Genomic DNA, 12,861 nt, shown 5'->3' on the forward strand with positions numbered 1-12,861 from the left:
ATCTTCATCAGAAACTGACTTGAGACAGTCGTCCACGTAAAAATTGGTCTTGACCGTTTTGGCTGTCTCCTGACCAAACTCCTCTGCAAAATCTGTTGCACACTTCTGAAGCGCAAAGGTTGCCACACTTGGTGAGGATGTGGCACCAAAAATATGCACTAACATCTTGTGTTCAATGAGATTCAGGTCGTAGTTTCCTTCAGGCCACCAAAGAAACCTAAGGAGATCTGTGTCTTCACTGTTGACTCTGACTTGGTGGAACATGGCCTCGACGTCAGCCATGACTGCCACATTCTCCTGACGGAATCTCATGAGAACACCCACTAACGAACTTGTCAGGTCTGGCCCCTGAAGAAGCTGTTGGTTCAATGCCATTCCCTGAAAGCTTGCTCCGCAGTCAAAAACAACTCGTAATTTCTGCTTGGTTGGATGTCTGACCCCGTGGTGAGGCAAATACCATGTTCTCCCTTCAGTATGTTCGCATGCAGCTCCCTCAAGCTTCACTGCATAGCCCTTCTTGAGAAGATCATCCATGAAAGCAACGTATTCTCCGTGAAACTTGGCGTCTCTTGAGAATCTTCAGCGTAGGTTCAATGCACGTTGCTCTGCAACTGCTCTGTTGTTTGGCATGTGCAAAGATTTCTTCCTTACTGGAAGACAAACACTGTAATGACCATCTTCGAGTTTCGCAGATTGAGACACCATGTCGATAAACTGATGGTCATCCTTGGACATCTCAAAGTCTTCGTTTTGTCCAGCATCAGGAAAGTCCTGCTTGAACTGAAGATGCCAGAGATCTTCTAGCTTAGCCACTGAGATGCGGTTTGCAGTGATCCCTGAAGGTGTGTTCGTTTCCACTATTTCGCTTCCACCTCTTAGTGGTCCATTCACTGTCCAGCCCAAGATTGTTCTTACGGCGTACGGTCCATTGTCCACACTGTTAACCACTTGCAGCGGTTCCATAGCCTTGGGAACATTTGCTCCAATGAGCAATCCGATCTCTGCTTGGATAGTGGGAATTCTCACCTCCTGTAGGTGAGGCCAACCATCAATATCCTCTTGTCGGGGAATATTGTCCTTAGTTACAGGAATGTCTTTCTGTGCATACACTTCTGAAAGTTCCACAAACTGATCACCATCCAAGCTGCTGATCTCCAGACCTGTCACAATGCGCGTGTTCACAACTGAATCATGCCCCATGGTTCGCAATGAGATGTTGATATTGCGTCCATTCATGTTCAGCTGGTTCATCAGTGATTCTGTAGCAAAGGAAGCCGAGCTACCTGAATCCAAAAACGCGTACGTCATCTCTGTCTTGGTTCTCTTTTGTGCTTTGACACGCACTGGAATGATCGAAAGAACACAATCTTCTCTTCCGGCCCCAGTGACACCAGAAGTTCCAGCTGTTTGTACAAGCGCACTTGATACAGATTGCTGTCCACAACTTTTCTTTACTGATTCTTCGTTTGAGTCCTTGTTCGTAATGTGTAGCACTGTGGGATGTAGTTTGGAGGATTCTTGACACTGAAGCTTTTGTTTGCAGCTGTTACTCATATGACCATGTTTCAAACATGCAAAACACAAACCTTTGCTCCTCAAGAAATCAATCTTGTCTTTGTGTAGCTTGCTCTTGAGTTTTTCACAGACTGTGAGGCTGTGATTCTCTCCACTGCAATAAACACAAGGTTTGCCGGTAGCATCCACTGATGAGGGATGTGTTTTTGATGCTGAATGTTTGTCGTTCTCTGTCTTAGGGGGCACAACAGCCGTTGTGAACACCTTCTTCGCTTTGAACTTCTCCATGAATTGTTGTTGTGGTTTGGATTTTGCAGGATCTTTCTTAGTCAAAATGGTGTCTGTTATGTTTCCATACAATGGGTGCAAAAGATACTTAACTTGCTGATTCAAAAAGTCAACAAAGTCCTTAAACTTAACTCTTTTCTTTGTCCTTTCTTGCAGATCACAGGCAGACTTTCTCCAGGATTCCTTTAGTTTGTATGGCAGTTTGTTTGCTAATGCCTTTATATTAGCTGTGTTGTCCAAGTCTTCCATGTAGCTAATATCTGTCATTGTGTTGGCACAGCCAGTGGGGAACAATGCAAAGGACTGAAGAGCAACACCATCTTCAGGCTTAATTGTAGGCCAATCCAATGCCTCTGTAATGTAGGCTTCTGAAATCTTAAAGTCATCACCAAAAACTCCTTCAACATCTGTTTTGCTTTAGTATATCCTGCTGAAGATTCCATGTGGATGCAGCTCTTAACCAACTCATGTGGTTGTCCACTTGTGTATTGTAGCAAAAACTGAAGCCGATCACGATTGTTATCAGTGCGACTTTCAATTCCATGTTGAATGGCTCCAATAAAAGATCTGTATTCCAATGGATCTCCCTTGAATACTGGTATGGTGAGATCTGGCAGCAGTGATGCTTGGTGGTTCTTCACAAGATATTCTGTGACAGTGGCTTGGTGAGAGATAGCCTGGCAAAGCCCATCAATCTCTGGCCCTCGATGCTCTTTATTTTCAGTCTTTGATGCAGATGTGGTCATTTGAATGGGTGCTGGTGCAGAATTGTATGTAAAGCTAGATTCCTTAAAGTTGTCCTGGAAAGGTAGCTGTACAGCAGGTGTGATATCTGCTTTACTGCCTTTTTGATCAGCCTGAATGATGCCGCTATCCTCTTGAATGGTTCCATATTTCTGCAAAATTTCAATTTTGGCATCAGACTCAGCAAGCGCTGTCTGCATTGCATGCATCTCCTTCCTTGCCTTCAAAGCAGCTTCAACCCTCTTATGCTGAGCTTCAAACTCTGCTTCTCGCTGTTTTTCTTCAGCTTGCAGTTGAACCTCCCTGAATCTTTTCTCTGCAAGCCACTCTGCTTCTTCCTTTTCTATTGCCAACTTCTCCTTTAAAGCTGCGGCCTTCGCCTTTAATGAGGCTCGCTCCATTTCTGCCTTTAATCTCACTGTCGAAGATGATGAGACTGAGCTTCCACGTGATGAAGATCTGCTTTTACTTTTCACAGTTGCCTTCGATGAGGTTGATCTACTGTCTGCAGGAGCTACCTGTGCATCAAACTTCTCAGCCTGTTCCACACGTTTCTGAACTTCTTTCATCCACTTTTCACAACTCCAAAAGAAGCCATCCATGAGGTCATGCTTCGGACCAAACCAGCTCTTTTGGTCTTCCACATATTCCGCCTCATCCATGATTTTCTGCAGACCAGAATTTATCTCCTTAAATTCTTCCTGCAAACCACTAAAGTCAACACGAAGTTTATCTTTCACAGCATCCACATTTGCATCATCTTCCATTAATTGCTCAATCTGCTTCTTCAAGCTTGTTAACTGAGCCAGCTTAGACCTGCAAGTCTGCATTTGTCTGGCCTTGTAATCCTCTGCTGCTTTCTCAGTCATTTTTACTGTCCGTTTTCCACTCTCTTGTTCATCCATAACAAGTCAAAGTTCCACTTTAATCCACAATAATATCAAAAGCATCACAGCTTCCCACTTCGTCATTCATCAGAGCAACGATCCATTTTTTTTTTTTTTTTTACTCACGGACTTCAGCAGCAGCGCCATCCTCATCAATTAACCATCATGCAGGGTAGAACTGCGCAGCTCGTTATCCAATTATTCCTTCCAAAAGTCTCCACAAAATCCGTTCTCAGACAGGCAGTTCCACAATAAGTCCGTCCACGAAGAGCTAGTTTTTCGACTAATGTAGTTTCCTGGTTCATGAAGCCTAAGTCCGACGCTCCTATTCCCTCCTTAAGTCCACACATGAAAAACCGAAAAAAAAACTCCACACGATCCTCGTTTCCTTTTTTAAAATGTTTAGTTGAACTTTAAAGTCACGTTACAAAAATATAATGTCCACAAAAACAAGCAAATAACAAAGGTAATATCCAAAGATACAAATAAAAATCAACAAAAAGAAAATGAGAGAAAGAGAGAGAGAGGTCGAAAAACTGTGTGGCTCCACTCCACTCGCCTGTCTGCCTGTCAGATCCAAGACAGCCACACTCAAAAACGAAACTTAAGTTTTTTTACAAACAATTAAATATGCAAATTATAAGAAAACCTCCACAATTTCTAACTAACTTTATCCATATGGCATTTTAACCCTAACTTATTTATAAACATATTTTCAAATATAATTACCACATCATGAACTGTAAATAATCACATGTAAAGATCATTCACATGATCATATATGTGCTGTTATAACATATGGTCTGTATCTGTTGCCGTACTTTCTCGAAGGTGCTCGCCCCCTCCCCTCCAGTACGGGTGAGTCTTGTTATGATGTTGCAGGCTGCTCTGGATGTTATTAAATGATGTTAAATCCAGCCACTATCTCCTCGATCATTTCAACATGGGGTCAGAAGATGTTTTGGACCTACCAACCGTGAGTCTTCTCGGATTTTTTTCCCGCCGAGCTCCGTAAACAGTGGGAAGAAGTTACAACTCGCTAACTATGGCGGAAGGATTTCGCCGGCCAGACCCGCTTGTTTTTGAAGGAGACATTGCTGAAAATTGGCGCATTTTTGAAAGGGAATATGACATCTTCATCGAAGCTGCACACACAGATAAACCTGCAAAGACAAAGGTGTACATCCTCCTCAATCTCGCAGGAGCAGAAGCCATCGAACGGGAGCGTTCATTTGTCTACGCTGCACAAGTTAGGGCGCCAGGAGAAAATGGAGTCGTCCTCGTCCCAGCCGAGTCTCGAGAGGACCCCGAGTGTCTCAAGCGCAAATTCCGAGAAATGTGCAATCCACAACACAACAGAATGATGGAAAGGCACAAGTTTCACACTCGGAATCAGAAACAAGGTGAGACCATTGAATCTTTTATCAGTGATTTGGAGATTAAAGCAAAAAGTTGCTACTTTGGAGAGCTAACAGATGAACTCATATGCGATAGAATCGTGTGTGGCATCAACAATGACAGTATCAGAAAGGCCCTGCTACGTGATAGCGACTTAACCCTGATCAAAGCCATTTCAATCTGCCCTATTTACGAAGTGACGGAGGAGAACACGAGAGCCCTTGCAAAGCAGGCGACCACAGTGGATGCGCTCCAGCCGAGATCCACTAGAGGGCAGTATAAGATAAGACAAAGTCAGGGAAGCAAACATGATACCAATCCTATCACAAACTGCAATAACTGCGGAGGCAGCCACCCGGCGCAGAGAGATAAATGTCCAGCATTTGGCCAGCAGTGCCACAAATGCAAAAAGATGAATCATTACAAAAAGTGCTGCAAGTCAAAGCCAGCCAGTCATTACCCAGAAAGAAAGGGTTTCACAAAGAAGAACTTCACCAGAAGACCAGTGCATCAACTGGCTGTGGAGCAGTCACAATACACTGCAACAGATGATACTTACTATGTGGATGGAGTATCTGTGGACACTGTCCATACTCAGCAACAAAATAGAGATGAAGGATTTGTCACTCTGCATGTAAATGAAAAACCCATCGAAATGAAAATTGACACAGGTGCAAAATGTAATGTAATGGCAAAAGACACTTTCCTACAACTTTCAGGAGGGAACATCATTCCATGTGACAATAATACAAATCTAGTGGCTTATGGAGGCAGTAAAATCGAAACTGCAGGTTTTGTCACACTGCCGTGCTACTTGGATGGACAACAGCACGCGCTACCCTTCTTCCTGGTAGAACGTGATGTTATTCCACTTTTGGGATTTCGCACATGTATGCGTCTTGGACTTGTCACACTCAGCCCTCATGTTCACCAGGTCAGCACAGAATCCAAAACAGATTTTGTCAAAACGATCAAAGAGGAATACAAAGAGATATTCAGTGACGAACTCGGAGAACTGCCAATAACCTACTCAATGATATTAGATCCAGCTGTACAGCCAGTCGTCCGTCCTGCATCCCGCATCCCATTGGCAATGCAGGCACGCGTCAAAGCCGAACTAGACAGCATGACAGCCAAAGGAGTCATCTCCCCCGTTTCTGAACCCACGGACTGGGTTTCATCAATGGTTGCAGCACACAAAAAAGACAAAGAGGAAATACGACTGTGTATTAACCCCAAAGATTTGAACACTGCCTTAAAGAGACCTCACTACCCGATGCGTAGTGTTGAAGAAGTCGCCACTCAAATGTCAGGTGCAACTCTGTTTACAGTGCTTGACGCTAAGAATTCCTTTTGGCAGATAAAACTCGATCAAAAGTCATCCATGTTAACCACATTCAGCACACCTTTCGGCCACTACAGGTTTCTACGCATGCCATTTGGCATAAACTCTGCAAGTGAAGTTTTTCAGCGCTCGATGGAACAACTGTTTGCCGGCTACCCATGTGCCATCATCGTCGATGACATCATCGTGGGAGGTCGCGATGTTGCAGAACACGACGCCAATCTGAAGAAAGTTCTGGACCGCGCACGTGAAATCAATCTCAGACTCAATCCACAAAAGTGCAAGTTTCGTTTCGACCAAGTCTGCTACGTGGGTCACATGTTCACAAAAGAAGGCCTCAAGGCTGACCCCACAAAAATTGAAGCCATCACAAATATGCCAGTCCCACAAGACTCTCTTGCAGTGCAACGCTTCCTCAGCATGGTGAACTATCTGGGGAAGTTCATCCCAAATCTCAGTAACATTGCAGCACCACTCAGGCAGTTGACTCACAAGGACACTGCATGGTGCTGGCTCCCACAACACCAACAAGCATTCGAAGATCTCAAGTCGTGCTTGTCCAACTCACCAGTCCTGTCATATTTTGATGTAAAAAAGCCAGTGACACTAACCTGTGATGCATCTCGTTACGGATTGGGTGCAGCATGTTTACAAGATGGAAGACCTGTCGCATATGCATCTCACACTCTGTCAGACACGGAGACTCGCTATGCGCAGATCGAAAAAGAACTTCTTGCAGTTGTTTTCGCATGCACGAAATTCAAAGATTACATCTACGGCAAGCACACAGTCATCGAAACAGACCACCAACCTCTGGTCACCATACTGAAAAAACCAATCCACACAGCCCCAGCTCGTTTGCAGAGGATGCTGCTATGCTTACAAGCCTTCGACATCACTCTGATCTACAAAAAGGGTAAACACATGTACCTTGCTGACACCCTGTCACGAGCCCCAACCAGCACTAATTCCCAAACGTCAAGTACTCACAACTCATTTGAGGTAATGTCTGTCAGTTTTGTTTCAACAGCAAGGCTCGAAGAACTCAGAGAGCACACGGTGAAAGACCAAGTGCTTCAGACCCTCAGGAACGTGATCCAGAACGGATGGCCTGCCAAAGGACGCCAGGTATCCCTCTCTATCCAGTCATACTTTCCATACAGAGATGAGCTGGTAGTAGAAGATGGTATCGTTGTCAAGGGTCACAGACCAGTCATTCCAAACTCATTACAACAAGAGTACATACAGATCATGCACAGAGGTCACCCGGGCCTCGAATCAACAAAATGCAGAGCCAGAAGCACAGTGTTTTGGCCCAACATGAACAAGGACATCACAAAAGAACTACTGTCCTGTGCAGTATGTAACAGTACACATCCGCACCAGCAGAAGGAACCGCTAAAACCTCATCCTGTTCCCACTCTTCCATGGTCCACAGTCGCAACCGACATCTTTGAATGGCATGGTCAGCAGTATTCAGTACTCGTGGACTCATACTCAGGATGGTTTGAAATAGACCTACTCCGTGACATGTCTTCAGCTACAGTGATCAGAAAGCTAAAGAGACACTTTTCTGTTCATGGAACACCCCACACCCTGATCTCAGACAATGCCAGGCAGTACACAAGTCAACGCTTTCAAGACTTTGCCAAGCAGTGGGACTTTATTCATGTCACCAGCAGTCCAGAGTATCCACAGTCCAATGGATTAGCTGAACGTGCAGTCCGCAGCGCAAAGCAACTGATGGAAAAATCACACCGAGATGGGACAGATGTTTTTCTCAATCTGCTAAACCTCAGGAACATTCCTCGTGACAACATGCTAGGCTCACCTGCACAACGTCTCATGTCTCGTCAAACGCGTTCAACCTTTCCTATCAACAACGATCTGTTGGCACCTGCCCCAAAGGGCACAAAACAGGTTGCTGCACAACTTCAGAGGACGAGACTGATTCAAAAACGGTGCTATGATGCAATGAGCCGTCCACTAGTGCCACTTGCAGACGGACAAGTTGTCCGGTTACAAACCACAAAGGGACACGACCGCCTTGGCACAGTGATAAGAGGTAGTGAAGAGCCACGCTCTTACATCATTGAATCCAACGGAGGGATCTACAGGAGGAATCGTTGCCACATCCTTCCTGTTGATGAACCACCACCACCTCAGCATGTTGACCCAAATGACCCTTGCCCTCAACCAGCTGTACCAGGGACATTGGACACTGTTCCAACCACACCGCAGCCCCGACCACCTTACATCTCTCAGCCGCCCCCTTGCCATCCCACCAGGGAGCAAACAAAATCTCCAGGTTGCATACCCTCCCAAGTGTCGCACGGTGGTTCCCCTTATGTGACACGTTCAGGCCGGATCTCTAAGCCGAATCCGAAGTACAAAGACTGAACTGCATGTTTACAAGCTGAAAAAAAAAAAAAAAAACGGAAGATGAAGAATTTTCATGTGTTTTCATGCAAATGGTTTTGATCTTGTTTAAAAAAAAAAAAAAAAAGTGATGCTATTGTCTAAAACTCGGTTAAAGATGTTTTGCATATTTTCTGTGTTCCCAATGCCTTAATGCAGGGCTACTCAACCCTGGTCCTCGTGGGCCGCAATCCAGCATGTTTTAGATGTTTCCCTCTTCCAACACAGCTGATTCAAATGATCAGGCTGATAACGATCCTGATCATTTGAATCAGCTGTGTTGGAAGAGGGAAACATCTAAAACATGCTGGATTGCGGCCCACGAGGACCAGGGTTGAGTAGCCCTGCCTTAATGCATCTGGATAATTTGAAGAGAAATGTTTTGTCAATTGAGTTTATTATCCACCGTTGATTTTATGCAGATATGTTTATTATTAAGTAGCCATGTTTCTTTACTACACCAGTTCGTTCATTAACATTTTCCACAGAGGACAGAAACTTAAAGGAGAGGATGTAGATCATTCACATGATCATATATGTGCTGTTATAACATATGGTCTGTATCTGTTGCCGTACTTTCTCGAAGGTGCTCGCCCCCTCCCCTCCAGTACGGGTGAGTCTTGTCATGATGTTGCAGGCTGCTCTGGATGTTATTAAATGATGTTAAATCCAGCCACTATCTCCTCGATCATTTCAACACCCTGCATCCTCTTGCACAACAACTCTGCCATCAAATCTCTGAACATGTTCACAAAATGGAACTCGTGTTTTCATTTGGAAAACACAGTCATATTTTCACATGACATACACATACCATTCACTGAAGAAACACAATAAGCTTTTGGCTGAACACTACCAAGCATGGACAGAACACCGCAGAGCAAAACTGAAAACACAATCATAGAAATGGAACACACTGAATTAATGACAATGCCCCCTTCTCTCCTCGACAAACAAAGCATCACAAATTTCCAGACAAAACATTTTATTTTTAAATGTTTCCCCCCTTCCCCCCATTCAAGCATAAGCATTACGGGGCAGCATGCCTCCGGCTTCTGTCTGGCCAGAGGACCTCATCAACATCGCAGGCGACGGGAGCGTTATCAGGGGGGCAGGGTGGGCTGCAGGGGTGGGCAGTGCCCACCCACGGGCATGCTCTGCCTACCCAAGGAAAACTGGATGTTGACGGCAGTCCGGCACCGCATGTGATATCCCATACATATGTGTCGCGATTAGCTGAAGTACTTGTAGTGCCGTATAAAGCCCTGGCAGGCCTCAAAGCAGGGCCGGCTGTGGGTATAGGTGAACTAGGCAGCTGTCCAGGACGCAGTGTTTGTTACATGTGCCCCCCACCTCCGACAACGGTATGTGTGTGAGCGCTCGTCTCGGGCTCGTCATAACAAGCCCAGGCCAGCTCTGCCTTTCACTTTAAACATGCACCAAATATGTAAATATGTTTTCTTTCCTTCATTATCTTCAAACATTAATGCAGACCAAATAACATGTCATTTACACATCCATGTAGTCCCAGGTGAATGCAATCAGCAATCAGGACCCAGGGAGACTGAGACTGTGTCCCAATGTCCACACTGTTCCCTATAGGGCACTACATAGTGAAGATGCCATTTGTAGGGCTGTCCGAATGTCCAGATAGCAAAAAAGAAGGGAACTAGAAATTTCCCACAATGCATCTCAAAAAGTAGTGAGCATCAATGGTCCCTAGACAGCTCAATACTACCCATCGTGCATTGCAAATCTCCAGCAAAATGGCGGTATGGCGGGGTGAAGTGATCAGCAATGAAGGAAAAAGTAGGGAGCTGCGTGTCCAAATCGCCAAGGGATTCAGGGCACTATAAAGTCCACTATGTAGTCCAGCACTATGTAGTGATTGAGGGGTTCGGGCATAGTGTGGACATTCGAATGCAGCCTGAGACTGCCTGCTGCCTACCTGACCAAGATAACTACTTTGTAATAAATAACTTTAATCATATGACATACACTGACTGATGCTAATAGTGTTTTCTGTGTTTTATCTGACGTGCTCTCCCTGCATCCCCTCCCTCCAGAAGCTGCCTTCCTCAGCTCCTCTCAGCACTCTCCACGTTTTGCATTTTCTGTGTTGCTATCATTACTATCAGTGATTTGGAATTATGCACATTAAAGACACTCACACAGCTCTGTAACACAATCCAGTGTGTGTTTACACTGAAATGCTGTACTGAGAAACACCTGCAGTGAAGCAGATCAATCATTAGATGGCGCCCATCACCCAGAAGCTTCAGAGAACTATGAGGAAGTCAAGTCAGCAGATGGGAAAATCCCAGTTACTGGAATTCACATGGGGGGGGGTGGGCAAGTCAAATATCAGTCTTAACATCAGTGTCACTCCTGTTTTCTATCTGCATTCATGCAGCTGAGAAATGGAAATTACCAGTTAGGAAAGTACCATTTCAAGTTAGGGCATCAAATCTGCTTTTAGATGTGACACTTTTTATTGTCACTGATAAACCCGTGTTGTTCTCCATAAGCAGGCATGGCTTGACGCTCTTCTTCCGGGTGGGAGGACTTTAAACTCCTGCGTCGTTTTCTTGTCCCATTGACGGGAGGAGCAGTCACCTGCAGAGCGGGCCTGGCCAGCAGTCACACACACTGCGCTCCACAAAGATCCTCGTTTCTCAGACTCGCAGCAGGAATTCGTTGATCAGCGGTCCGGATCAGAACCAGATGAACTCAGGAGCAACATGTGGCCGTTTCTGGGACTGTTAATGGTGTCGGTGGTCTCAGGTGAGCTGCTCACTCAACAGGTTGGAAACCACACTTTCTGCACTTTAATCATTCTCTTCCTTCCTTTTCCTTACTGGTGTATTACTGTTACTACTACTAAATGTTGCATGGCACATGAATGTGTGCATGCTCTTTGCAATTTTGTAAAGTTATTCATTCACTGTATGTAATGTAGTGTAACACACACAGACACACAAACGCTCGTTTTCCTGGAATAAAAAGGAGAAACATTTCCTTTTGCCATATCCAGGTATTCACAAAGTATTCAAATTAAATAAAAATCGTGAACCACTTGTTTATAACATGATTATAATTACTCTTATCATTCTTCTTCCTCTTAAGTTGAATATTCAAAGACGATGGTCTTTAAAAAGAAATTTGAACCATAATTTTTTAAATAATGGGATCATTTTCACTATAAATAACAACATTCTGACTGAAATGAGAAACATATGGAAGTCATTTCCATTAAATTTGTTGCTGTTGTTCAAATAATGTAATACTGTGGTTGATCATTGAAATTTTTGCAGATCTCTGACGCCGAGAGGCAGATTAGGGACACCATTTAACCTCACATGTTTATTTTTACTGTGCCAATAAACCACATTTCCTGCACGTAGGTAAGCATGCAAACTCCCCACAGGAAGTTCCTCATGTCCACCATAAACTCAAGCAGAGCTTCTTACTGTCAGGCGAGAGTACTCTGACCTTTGACCCTTTCTCTGTCGAGCAGCCTTTTTATAATCTTCCTTCTTGAAATGAAGACACTGTGTTGACCAGAGTTCTGCTGAGGGTACCACAGGTGGAGGACGAGTACAACTCCTCTCAATTTTTACAAGCAGGTAGGCTAAATAGACTGTATTTTTTTGTGCATCAGGGTTTTCCAATGTTTTTCAATTAGATTACAGTGAGCTTTTCTATTCACTCTGATATCGTAGTAGTTCATCAGCTTTGTTCTTTAATGTGGGTGTGTCCCCTGCAGATCTTCCTTATGTACAGTATATTGAGTTTCAGTGCTGGCAAAATTCAGTTTGCCAGGTTCAGCTTCCTTGAGCCTGAAGGATTCTTCAAATGTGGAAGTGGATTCTGACATATTTGATGAACTCTTGAAGTCATCTGGGGTGTCTTTCAAGGCCGAAGAGTGTGATGGTGAGGAACTACAGGCTTATCTTTTTAATTTTTGTAATAAATTGGACTGTAACTTGCTTCCTGTCATGGTGAATTTCATCATTTACAATGTGGGGATGTATGTTTTCTTAGATAGAAATAATAATAATAATGCATTGGTTTTATATAGCGCTTTTCAGGACACTCAAAGACGCTTTACATTGCACTGCATTATTCATTCCCTCCATACTGGGTGGTGGTAAGCCACTACTGTAGCCACAGCTGCCCTGGGGCAGACTGACGGAAGCGAGGCTGCCAATCTACGCCATCGGCCCCTCCGAGCACCACCAACCATTCACTCTCACAACTTTCATG

The 12,861-nt window shown here is 44.4% G+C and overlaps 1 long non-coding RNA gene across 1 annotated transcript; it reads left to right on the forward strand.

The window, feature by feature from the left end:
* Positions 1 to 11,026: 11,026 nt before the first annotated feature.
* Positions 11,027 to 12,528, forward strand: LOC115403297 (uncharacterized). Its single transcript, XR_003933197.1, has 4 exons — positions 11,027 to 11,379; positions 11,910 to 11,999; positions 12,113 to 12,221; positions 12,394 to 12,528. It is a non-coding gene; the product is annotated as an uncharacterized LOC115403297 (long non-coding RNA).
* The last annotated feature ends 333 nt before the right edge of the window (positions 12,529 to 12,861 follow it).

Source organism: Salarias fasciatus, chromosome 16 (assembly GCF_902148845.1).
Source record: "Salarias fasciatus chromosome 16, fSalaFa1.1, whole genome shotgun sequence".
In the NCBI taxonomy this organism is placed as follows: domain Eukaryota; kingdom Metazoa; phylum Chordata; class Actinopteri; order Blenniiformes; family Blenniidae; genus Salarias; species Salarias fasciatus.